The sequence below is a fragment of the Pongo pygmaeus genome, chromosome 1, assembly GCF_028885625.2.
Source record: "Pongo pygmaeus isolate AG05252 chromosome 1, NHGRI_mPonPyg2-v2.0_pri, whole genome shotgun sequence".
Classification (NCBI taxonomy): Eukaryota; Metazoa; Chordata; class Mammalia; order Primates; family Hominidae; genus Pongo; species Pongo pygmaeus.
The window spans coordinates 140,223,097-140,235,453 of NC_072373.2; the positions used below are offsets into that span (position 1 = coordinate 140,223,097).

Genomic DNA, 12,357 nt, shown 5'->3' on the forward strand with positions numbered 1-12,357 from the left:
TAAAGAGGAATCGTTCCTCTCATTTTTTTTAGTCAAATAGGGATTTTTTTAAGCCTAAAAGTGATGCTTGAAAGAAGGTTCAGATGTGAGAAGCAAACAGCAGTTGGGGGGCAGTTAAAACACCAGTGAACAATGCGGCTGCCCCATAAAAATGTGCTCCCACTTGCATTTAGAGCCTTAGCTAAAGCTGCGAAGAAGGACAACTGTTCAAATACAATTGTAGAGATGTCTTCTCTTCCTTCCCCATTCAATGTCCCTGGTAAGCAGGGGCCAGGTCTCAGCTACCTTTGAAGACCCTACTGCAGGTGTTGAGGTAAGAGGACACTTACTCATTCTCTTCATGTTACATTGCCAAGAGAGAATTCCTTACAATAATACACCGGGCCTTCCTTGCTGCCCCCTCACTAATTCCTCCTCTTCGTTCTGTTTGAGATTTGCCTGTCTGCAAAGGTCATGAATTCTGGACTCCTCTCCTGCTGGGGGAAGGCAGCTTTCCCCTGCAGGGTACCAGCTTCCATTATTCTGGCATGCCAAGAAAAGGTGGGTAGTTTTATCTAATTCAGGGATAAAATTTCTGGAGGCCTACTTGGCTGCAGACCCAAAACCATATTCTCCAAAATGCATCATCAGTAATAAAGATGATGTTTTGCTATCAACCAGCCTGACTCCTTTATCTTTCTAACTGGTGTGGAATCTGGGCATGAAAGAGGGGTTATTCACTTGGCTCCCTCAAACTTCAATAGTGGGTAGTTTTCCTTGCTTTGTATAGCTTACAGCTTTCAGTGAATATTTATTAAAGATATAATGCAAAAATGTGGTGAGAGGGAAACAAATCTGTTTGGTTTTATTTGTTCATGAATGAGTATTTGACCATATTCCATCCCACAAAAGTCTTTGGAGGTAGTCCAAAATATGATATCCAATTTCTGTGTGAATTCTTAGAGGGAAACAATTAACATATATTCAAAAGAGAAACAGCCCTATTAAAAATATTATTGATGTCTTAGCACATGGAAATAGGTTTTTGACCCTTGTAGAGCATTAACCCCATGGAAAGTTTCTTCAAACTATTTTCTAAGCCAAATGACACAGGTGAAAACTTAACTCTTAAGAGGCTTCTTTTATGTGTGCTGAAATAAATCTGAAGGGCACCATGACATTTCTTTCCAAGTTGCTTTTCATTTTTACAACCAACTATTTTAAACTATCAATCCTTTATAAAAGGGTTATTTAAAACCTCCAAAATCAAGTATTTCCATGTAAAAATTCGTTTGCCTGCAACTAAAAAATCAGCTGTGCATAGAACTATAACAGCAAGGATACCGGATGGCTTACAAAATGACTTTAACATGGTCAACATTTTAATTCATCCTCACAACCATTCAACAATCCTGTAAAGTAAGTGTTATTACCAACTTCAAGTTAGGGGAAAAATTGTTAAAAAAGTTCAACTCCAAGATTGCCCAATATTACCCAGCTAATTAATAGTAGTGGCACTGGGACTCAAACTTAGGTCTCATAATAAAACTGACGTGTTTTCTACTAAGTCATGACTCTGGATGCTAAGGTGTTTACATCCCTCCCTGCAGCTTTACAGAGTCTGGTCCTAATACCTGTGCAGTGCAGGAGTGGCCAATAGAGCTCCAGGTAAAACATGTCAGCAAGAACCAAAGGAAATAACCTGGAGCAGACAGAAGAAAAAGTTAATTCACTGAGTGCAGATGCCCCTGATCCTTCTCCTGTATTCCTGCAGTCCTTTTAAGGAAGAAAAGTGAATGAACTCATTTCATTTTATTTCCTTCCTCCCTTTCCCCTGGGCTGAACCGAAAAGGCACAGCCCAGGAACCAGACCAGCAGGCAGCTGATATCTCTAAAAACAGTTTCACATCTGTGAAACTACAGGATGCTCCATTAACTCTAAAAAGAGCCTGAAGGTCCAACTTTCTTGAAGTCACCAGTGGTCAGATGGTCACTTACAGCTGCAATGAAAACTGCAACTGAGCCTGGGGATTCCCAAAGGAGCCAAACTAAGGGGGAAATGTTTTTAACTTTGGCAGAAGTATTGGGAGAGGGTGAGGACGATCCTTCCAGATAGCTCAGAAAGCTATCTCTACTATTAGTGTTTTCATCCTGCCCTGCCCACTTTAATTCTTTAGGCCCTCTCTGGTTTGTCCTTGGACAGAACTGGCTTGAATCCTGAGTAGGGGGAGGTTAGGTGGTCTCAGGCTAAACTAGGGATTCCAGGATGGTAATTATTCTCAAAGGCGAAAACAATGACTTTTAGCAGCCTTCCAGGCCTCTAGAATTATTAAATAAAATGATGTGTGAATATCAGATACCAGAGGTATTAAGAGGATCTCAAAAATACATTTATGTTTTGGGAGAAATAAATTCAGAGCCAGCTATAAAGTTTCTGGGCTCAACTCAAGACACCAGATTGAAATGTTCGTAAAAATAAGAGATTCCTTTTTATGAATCACAGTTATTACTAGTTATGAACATCAGCAAACACCCCAAAAAGTAGGTGTGGTAAAGCAGCAGATGTAATAATGCTTAACTTTCTGGAGGAAACTCTCATCCTTAAAATAAACCAACCGAGTCCACCAGAATCCTGAAAAGACATATTCCAATATGGGTAACCATGTTTGCTTGTAGATTAAGGGAGATAAAATATCTAATACCACCCTTTCTGCTAATCCTGCCATTTCTCTCAGCAGTGAGAACAGTGTCACCTGAGTGGAAATTACATGTGGCAATGTGATACTGTGTACCTCATTGAAAAGGCATCTACAGCAGACAACTTTAATTTTGATCACATACTAGGCAAACAAAAAAAGTGATGACGAGAATTGAAAAGATGCCATTACAGAGAAGAGATATAACCTAATATATTCAAGGTGAAGCATTTTCTAAAATTTCCTCTTATTAACAATTCAAACAACTTTCATTGTGAAAGAAAGAAACTCAAAATCAGTTCAATAACTCAAATGGAGAGTGCTACTACTTTCCCCATGCTGTCTCCAGCACACCCACAACTCTACCCTCTCTGCCTTTACACTCAGAGAACATACAGTGCAATGATTAAGAGAAGAGACACAGGAGTCACACTGCCAGAGCCAAGAATCCTGGCTCTGCCATTTATTAGCTGTGTGATGTCAGGTGTGTTACCTAACATCTCTGTCTTTCTCAATAAGTGGGAAACAACAGCACTCACCTCAGAGGTTGTGGTGGGGATTTAGTGAGCCCATAGATGTCCGCACTTAGCACAGTGCCCAGTGCACATTAAGCAATCAATTTATTTAACTTCAAAGGCAATGACATAGGATTAACCAGACTATGAAAATAAAGAAATGGGGATTACTTACAGTCTATGCGAAAGCCAAATGTTCCCCCTAAGCAACCAGACTGAACCCATTAGAAAACATCCTTTTATTGGCTGGGCACGGTGGCTCACGCCTGTAATCCCAGCACTTTGGGAGGCTGAGGCGGGTGGATCACGAGGTCAGGAGATCCAGACCATCCTGGCTAACACGGTGAAACCCCGTCTCTACTAAAAATACACAAAATTAGCCGGGCCCTGTAGTCCCAGCTACTCGGGAAGCTGAGGCAGGAGAATGGCGTGGACCCAGGAGGTGGAGCTTGCAGTGAGCCAAGATGGTGTCACTGCACTCCAGCCAGGGCGACAGAGCGAGACTCAGTCTCAAAAAAAAAAAAAAGAAAAAAGAAAAAGAAAACATCCTTTTATTCTGTGGGCTCAGGGACTCAACTTGGTCATTCTTCTCAGTTGCTACGGCAGCTTATCAGAGACGGCAGGCTCAAAGGACAAAAGTCAGTTCAGAAGAGATATGAAGACACAGAGAGAATGTCTGAGTCTGGGAGAAACTGGTTTGGGGCAGCTCTGAAAATGGGAAGCAGCCAACAGTCCACAATCATGGGATTTAGGGCTTAGAAATAAAGTAGCAAGCTATTCAGATATGCACACTTTGTTAATACGGTTAAACTTTCCTGCATCTTCTCTTCAAGGTCACTGCTGCAGGAGCATCTTCCAGAGACTGCTCTGCACTCCTTCAAATATGTATGGCCATTTCTGGCATTTAATTGTTGTGGAGAAAACATATGTTTCAGTTATAAACTCTGGAGGAGGAAGAGTGTGTCTCACACCTTGTGCCTCTCTCCCTGGCCTACTTCTGCCCCAGGGCCTAGCCCCCAGCATGGAGATGCTCACCTAGAAAGTGCTATAGAGAAATGTGTTACTATACTAAAAGCAGCACACGTGGCCAGTACAGAGAAAAGGGCAGAGCAAAGCAGCATCTCCCTACCTCTGTGAAGCTTCGGTGGAAAGGCTGAGTTCAAGAAGTTTAGGAGGAGGAAGAAGATGAAGCCTTCAGAGGCACGAAGTACTGCCAAGATTATAGTGTTCCTCCAAATAGAAATCAAATTTAAATAATAAACCATAAAATAAGTATAAGAAAGTCGAGCTAAGGTCTGCTTTTTCTCATGATCACGGCTTTATTTCTTTGAGCAGCAAATATCAACTTATTTTTTTAAAAAACATATTTGAGCACGGTGTCTGCTTTTCTGGTGCCCCAAACACGTTTAGTCTGCGTATCTGGTAATCTAGCCCTGCTTGGGCACCAAAGGATTCCCTCCAGATACAGAGAGGCAGGCATGAAAGAATGGAGTTGGCAGGGACAGCTCAGGTGGAAGGGGAAGTATGAAGGAGACAGTGGCAATGAAAGGGTGGGGCAGAGGTGAGGACAGTTGGGGATTGGGCAATGGCACAGTTAAGAGTAAGGTTAGCAATTTCAACTCCTGCCAGGTTAAATCTAGAGAGAACTTCAGAAACAATCTAAACCCAATCTTTTCCTTTTACAGGAGAGAAACTATTGCCCACTGATGATTTACCCAAGGCAAGGCTGCCAGTTAGAGGCAGAGATGGACCTGAAATCTGGCTTCCTGGCTGCCTGTTTAGAGCTCTTTCCACTCAGCACATCTCCTTTACGCTTACAGGGCAGAGGAATCAGAGCTCAGACAAACTGGTGAGAACTCAAGCAGCCATGAAAGACCCTGCAGACTCTCCTGCCCCAATGTTGCCTGTTAACAGAGTCAGCAGAAGAGGCAAAGAGAAGAGGTTGTCACTCTGTTTTTGATGAAGCCATTTGGTCTTCTGATAGGATTTGCTGGACTAGAAATGCATGGTCACAGTCTGTTTCCCAGGGCAGAGGCTGTTATCAAGATGCTGTAGAGTACACTTGATAACGTATGGCAGGAAAGCCTACAGCACAAGAATTATGCACCCCTTACATTCCCTGACCCCTCTGGCCTCCACTTGCCATGGCAAAGAACTGAAATCACCATTGGATACCTGGCTTTGTGATTCCTGATTCCTAAGATGGTACAGTTGTGAAGGAAACAGGGTAAGGATAAGACACATAAACCAATGGAGACAGTTGCATTAACAATAGTCTTGATGAGATGCTGCTGTGGTTTTGCTGCCTAAAAATTGGGACAGACAAAAATTACTGTGAGGCTCAACAAGCTTATCTTCATTGCTCTGTGGACCAACTCTTAGCTTTCAGACTTCCTGAGCTCCAAAGACTTTCTTTATAAAACCAGCCTCCTTTCTCTGAGAGATACTTCCAGTAAGTGCCACTATGCTTCGATGTTCACCTCAAGCGGTAAACATATACTACATCTGGCCTGAACAAAGATTTGTTTTTAGTCACAGTTTTTTTTTTTTTATGATGGACATAAATCACTCAACTGCATTCTGCTTCATTTTGTGTAGGTATATTCCAAATACCCACACAAAATCAGGCAAACTAAGAAAACAGATGATGACTTTTTAACCTACATCTCTCACCACCTTTACCTTTTGAATCTTCTCTGATGCACTGTACCCAAAAGTCATTTCTCCCAAGGGAAAGCAAGAATTGAATAAAACACCATCAGCATTTGTAACACATCGTCCTCTACCAGGTTCTCATCCACAGGCTTTTGCCCATTGCATTTCCTCTGCCTAAAGTACCCAGTTTTCTCCAATTTACCTTGTTAATTTCCTGTCTTTGCCTGCCATCAGTGCCTATGGTAAGCCTTCCTGGAAATCTCTACACCAATAACCCAGTCCTTTTAATCCTCCCTTGATGCTCCCAGAGTATCCTGTGCATTTCTGCCCCTCTACACTCTCGTACAATTATCTGGTTTTGAGTCTATCTCCTTCACTAAAGCTGTAAGATTCTCCAGGGCAGGGATCATAATTCATTCACGCTTGTTTCCCCAGGGACTAGTATACTACCCAGCACATGGAAGGGGTGCAATAAATACATAGTTGCAAGACATTATCACACATATTCTTTAGCTGAATTCTTAGAGTGATACTCCAAGGCAGGAATTGTTGGTCACATTTTACAGACAAAGAAACAAGCTCAGAAAGGTTTCAAAGGATCCCCAGGACCATCAGTTCTGGCACCCTCTAGCTCCCAGACTAGATTTTCACTTTATTACATTATAATCATTTAACCATACAAGTTCCACATAGAAGACAAATCTGAAAGCATTGATCCTTTGATGTGGGCCTATACATTGTGACCTGCACAACTGAAGAACAGATGCACAAAATTTTCAAATGTGAGTGTAATTATTGTTCAAATTGTTCTAAAAGCAGGAATGATGATCAGCTAAGGTGATGGAGTTTACATTAATTCTTTCCTCAAGGTCCTCTCCATCCTAAAACTCTGCAAAAATGTCTGGTGGACATGAATCACATACAAAGTTGATCTGGTTATTAAGTCACAAAACTGTCTCTGGTTAACTGCCAACACTGTCAGACATCTTCAAAGAGCCAGACATGGCACAGCAGCAATGGCTGGCGAACTAGAAGTAACTTGGATGTGGCTGATTTGACCAGGCAGAAAAGACAGGTCACCGGCAGAATGGGATTGGTTTGTAACTTTGACCCTCCATGACCCTCTGGCACACTTGAGCCTCTCCTCAGCCAAAGAAAGTGGTTTTCAGCACAGCTGCACCCTAGAATAACGCAGGGTGGCCTCAAAACTAATGTAATGCTAGGCCACATCCCCGGAGGTACCAACTTAGTGGACCTAGGGTAGGCCCTTGAATCTACATCTGAATTGTTGAAAAGTTCCCCTGCAACGGTAGTGTGCAGCCAGAATGAAAGGCCTGGGTGTTTCCAAAGCTGAAGAGCTCATCTCGTTGATCTAAATTTAAGATGAAAAGCGCAACTGGAACACCTTTTGGAACTTTCCTTTCCTTTACATCCATCGACATTTAAAACACTTAAGTAAACAGCCACTCAGCACATCACAGTATGGACACTGCTTTTGAGTTACTCAACACTGGCTTTCATAGAGATGGAAACACAACATTCCTCTACTCTATCTGGGAGATTTTCCAGCCCTTTCTGCACAAACATTTCTAATGGCAGGAAATGTACTACCTTAAAAGGCACTTTGTAGTTGTATGCTTAGAACAGGTGAATATTACAGTATGTAAATTAAATCTTAGTAAAGCTGTTTGTGTATGTATGTCTGTGTTTTAAGGTACTTTGCTTGATTTTGGGAACAGCACTTATTACAAGAAAGTTCTTTTGGATCATTCTATGAGATGAACCGATCTCTCCTTTCCACTCACTGATCCTAGCCTTGCTGCTGGGGCCACTCAGATTTAAGTCTAATTCCTCTTTCACTTGACTCTGAATTCAGGCATATCTGGGTGTGAATCCATTTACTAGCTATGTGATCCACAGCAAATGAGCTCTTTCTGAGCTTCAATGTCCTGACCCACAGGAAGTGAGAGTATTTCCTGTGTAGAATTTGCGAGGATTGGCAAGCATCTAATATCTGGAACACTGTGAGATGCTCAATGAATAATGCTTTCCTTCCCTTCCCCATAGAGGTGGAGTACAAGGCTAAACATCCACACAGATATTTCACGATTCCTCATCAGGTTTCGGTTTTCCATTTTTCACCATCCTCCCATGAACTGCTTTTAGATTTGATAAATGTGGTGGCCTCACTTCTACAGCATCAGTTAACTCTGGTACAATAACTGCAGTATACCAATGACTGCTTACTGGCTCGTATTCAATGTTTTAAAAGTTTTAGGAACCCAAGATTTTTCGTCCCAGTATCAGCTGCCTGTGAGCACTAAACTACATACAGAGGTTCAGCCACATATCAGAGACATCTTTGTTCAGCTGCTTAGGCGCGAGTATGGGGGTTAGGTGGGAATTCCTTCTGTTATCTGCTGTGCTAGGAGAGGTGGCCTCCAATTATTACACCACGACCATACTGCTCCTTCCCTGTACCAGACACTCACCAGGATGCACCTTGTCCCAGCCTCTACCTCCACTGCACCTCTGCCGCCCACCACTTTTATCTGTGATTCTAGGAGGGCAACATAGCACTGCAGAAATCAAATGAGATTTGGCTAAGGCAGACCAGTTCAAATCACGGTGTCCTATCTCAGAGCAAACTATTGACTTTCAGCAAATCATTTTTTTTTCAGGTTATTAAAAATAACCTTTTTTAAAAAAAGTTAATATATGCCTGATAGGAAACTGAAAAACACAAGAAGCAAAGAACAAAGTTATCCACAATCACAAACAGTTTACAGTTTGACGTGTCCTCCTAGGTCCTGCGTGTGTATAGACACAGCATCCAATTTAATGGGATTAAGATTGTGCAATATGTATCATGCTTTTAAACACCACATGAATATTTACCAATTCAAAATCTCAAATCTATGTAAGTATTTTGATAATCAAGAATATACTACACCAACTCAATCTGCTAGGAAAAAACATAATCCCGCCTTTCTTGTGACAAAAATTTCACAGAAGACAAAAATGGCAACAGGCCTGTAGATAAAAGCACTGGCAGAGTTCCGATTAAAATACTGTGTTCCCTTAATACTCAACTTAAAATGAAACCATAAAGCAACAGAATACACCAAGTATAATGTTTCTAAGATAATTCATTAACAGATCTATACTATTAAAATACTAGCAAGAAGGTATATTGCCAGTGAATTACTTAAGGTATTCCCATAGTATAGCCAAGAGAGATGTACATGCATCAATAGTTATCGTCAAAATGTGTATCTGAACACATCTGCATACTTCTCTTCCTTTGGATTTCCTTCTGCCCCTCTGGTCCCAACGTAATGAATAGGTTCTAATACACTCTGCTGACTTCAAGTAAATCATTTAACTCTCTGAATATCAATCAGCACCCCCATCTGCAAAAACTGAACCACCACACCTTTCCAAAGGGATTATTATGAAAATTAAATGATCATGCTGCAATAAAGTGTCTAGCCTAATGTCTAATGCACAATAGGTATCCAACAAGTAGTAATTTTTTTTGAGAATATGTGAATGTTTACTTCACACTATATAGATTTAGCTTGTTTATTAACAACTATAATTCACAAGAGAGGAGAGACAGAGAAAGGGAGAAAGAGTAATTATTATCATCACTAGTGTGGTATGGAGATTTCCTGCTCTTAGACTGGACTCTGTCCTGAATGCTCATCTATTTGACTAGAGTCCTGACCTCTGTGCTGGGTTCTCACCACCTTTGTCCTCCAGGGGTGGTAAACCCTGATCTTCAAACAGGAGCTTGCCCTACCCTCAGCCTGAACACCCCTTACCTGTGTTAATTCTTCACAGCCTCTTTCTCCCTGCCAAGCCACTGTGTGTATTTCTCAGCTACTCTTAGCAAACTCCCAGTGCGTAAAGTGTGCTGGGAGTCAGAAACCTGCATTCTAGGTCCTGCTTGGCCACTAGCTACATGACCACGAGCCAGGCACATAAACATTTTTATCTTGCTTCCCCTTCTGTGCAATGATGGCGTCAGACGACATGATCTCTAAGGGCTCCTCCAGATCCAAAGTTTACGACCCTCCCTTCCCCACCTCCTGGCCTCTTCCCATCTATCCTTTACCACCCTCATCCACCCCTCTACCCTCCCACTCACTCACAGGGGAGTCTTCAAGGCTGATCCTCTCCCCACACTCTTACCTCTGCTCCAAGTCCTGGAAATATGCCATTATTGGCCATGTATTTATACAAAGCCACTTAAGCCATAGATTTTGGGTTGTTAGTCTGGAAACCTAAAACTCATGTATCATTTCTTGTCTGTTAGAGAATGTATTTGTGGACATTACATTATATTAAGATGACAATGTCTAACAAAGGTTCTAACGCTTGCCTGTTAGGAGGAGACATATATACTATGTAATATGTTTAATAAACATGTGCTGTCATACCTTTCCTTTTCTGATGTTTCCTATGGAAAAGTTTTCCCTGTAGAGCTGAGTATGCTACTCTGGAGTATCAGACTCAGAGACATTCTATCCTGGGCCTCACAAATTATACATAGATGTAAACTGCTTTAAGAAACATGATAAAGAGATTACTAAAATCATGAAAAAATTGGTATGATTATTCATCTTCTTAGTGTTCTTTCAAGACATCTAAAAATAATTTAGCTTACAGAAGTTCAACGTCTCATCAACTTTTCAGAAGTTCAATTGTTGCCTAAAATGAAATATTATATATGAATAGAAACTTGAAGATATTTTAATTTTTAAAAGTACATGTCAAATTTGTTCACATAGAAAATTAAAAGTAAAAAAACAAACAGGTACATCTTTAAAAGCAACATTATGCTACTTAGAAGATACATGTGGTACATAGAAAAAAATCATTACACATATATTTACACACAGTGTTTTGAGTTTGCACAGGACTAACTCAAGTTGCCTTTGAAATTAAGCAGATATTTGAGATAAAATTACCTAGCTGGGAATTTTTCTAAGCCATTTGCTTGTTTATGACAGCTTGAAGAAAACATACCAAGTCTGCCAAATCTGTAAGTACATAGGGATTTAAAACTCTTGTCAAATAAGAAAAATGAACAAATTTAAGGCCATCTAACAGACTTCATAATATATTATATGAATACGGTAGGCTTATCTTTTCTTGGGTAGTAATATAAAAGTCCTGCATGTGTTCCCAGTACATTGATTTATTTTTAGGATAATGTAATAATTTTGTTTCTAAAAAATGTTAATTATCTAGCACACCTATCTGTCCTCAGACAAGCGAGTACAGGAGTCAGTTAACACTGCTCACTGTAGGCACTGAGATATCAGCCTGCTTGTTTACTGAGTGATCAGTGGGCGGGGTGGGCGTGGGACACCTTCACCTACAGACACACACTTGGGTCATGGAATCTGACAATGAAAGAACACGAGCACTATTTCATAGTGTTGAAAGCACTAAGAACTTTCAACACTATGGCTGTCTCCAAACTTGACAGAATTTTCCATATCACGTCGGCCAATATTGTACTCACCCGTAAGATATGGAACACTTGTACCTTAAGGAAAGGAAAGAAACAACTATTTGAGTGGTGACTTATATTCCCTTTATGAAATTTACTTATGTCACTCACATTCCAATAATAGTAAGCATACGTTATTTTTCTATATTTCAGCTTACTCAATATTGTGCTGATAATGTACATGAACACTATCTTCTTGGTTTACTCTGTTCTCCATTCATTTTAGCCAATTAATGTCAGCAACCTTTCTTATACTACCTCTAAACCCAATGGGCTATGACTCTGTCCAATTTCCTAAAAGATTTAAATTCAACTTGCCTCCCTAAATTGCTATATAAAAGAATGTGTAAGGGAGCATCTCAATTTCCTATGTTCTGAAAGTTAACACTCAGAGATAAACAGGAATCACATTTCTACTATACATTCCAGTCATCTTCAAGCATTTCCCTTCATACCCTTGTGCTACTGATGCCAAGAATGCTATGTGCTCGGCTCACTCTAAGATGAAGAGTGAGTAATATGGGGCTGTCTTAGTCTGAACTGCTATTACAAATTACACAGGCTGGGTGGCTTAAATGGCAAACATTTATTCTTCACAGTTCTGGAATCTGGAAATCTAAGATCAGGGTACCAACACAGCGGGGTCTGGTGAGGCCCTTCTTCCAGACTGCAGACAGCTGACTTCCCTGTCTATCCTCACATGGTGAGAAAAGGGCAGGGGAACTCTCTGGGGTCCCTTTTATAACAGCATGAATCCCATCCATGCAGGCAGAGCCCTCATGCCCTAATTACTTCCCAAAGGCCCTACCTCCTAATACCATTACACTGGGGTTAGGATTCCAACATTTTGTGGGGGACATAAACACTTAGTCCATAACAAGAGCCCTCTGCTTCCAGCATATACTGCTCTAATGAGAGTTATCAGGTAAGGGTTTAGCACATTTTAATCTCAAGTCAGTCAAAAACTCACACCACCAATTATCTGCAA

At 40.9% G+C, this 12,357-nt stretch overlaps 1 protein-coding gene across 4 annotated transcripts in view; it reads right to left on the minus strand.

Annotated features, from left to right (window-relative positions):
* LRRC8D (leucine rich repeat containing 8 VRAC subunit D) overlaps window positions 1-12,357 on the minus strand; it is a 114,316-nt gene that overhangs the window by 29,342 nt on the left and 72,617 nt on the right. Inside the window, exon 1 of one of the 4 annotated variants that reach the window (XM_054477057.2) lies at window positions 3,366-3,869. The exons of the other annotated variants lie outside the window; for them this stretch is intronic. The gene's annotated coding sequence lies outside the window, so the exon portion shown is untranslated. Of the gene's footprint in view, window positions 1-3,365; window positions 3,870-12,357 lie in introns of those variants that run through there. 4 annotated transcript variants of the gene reach the window in all.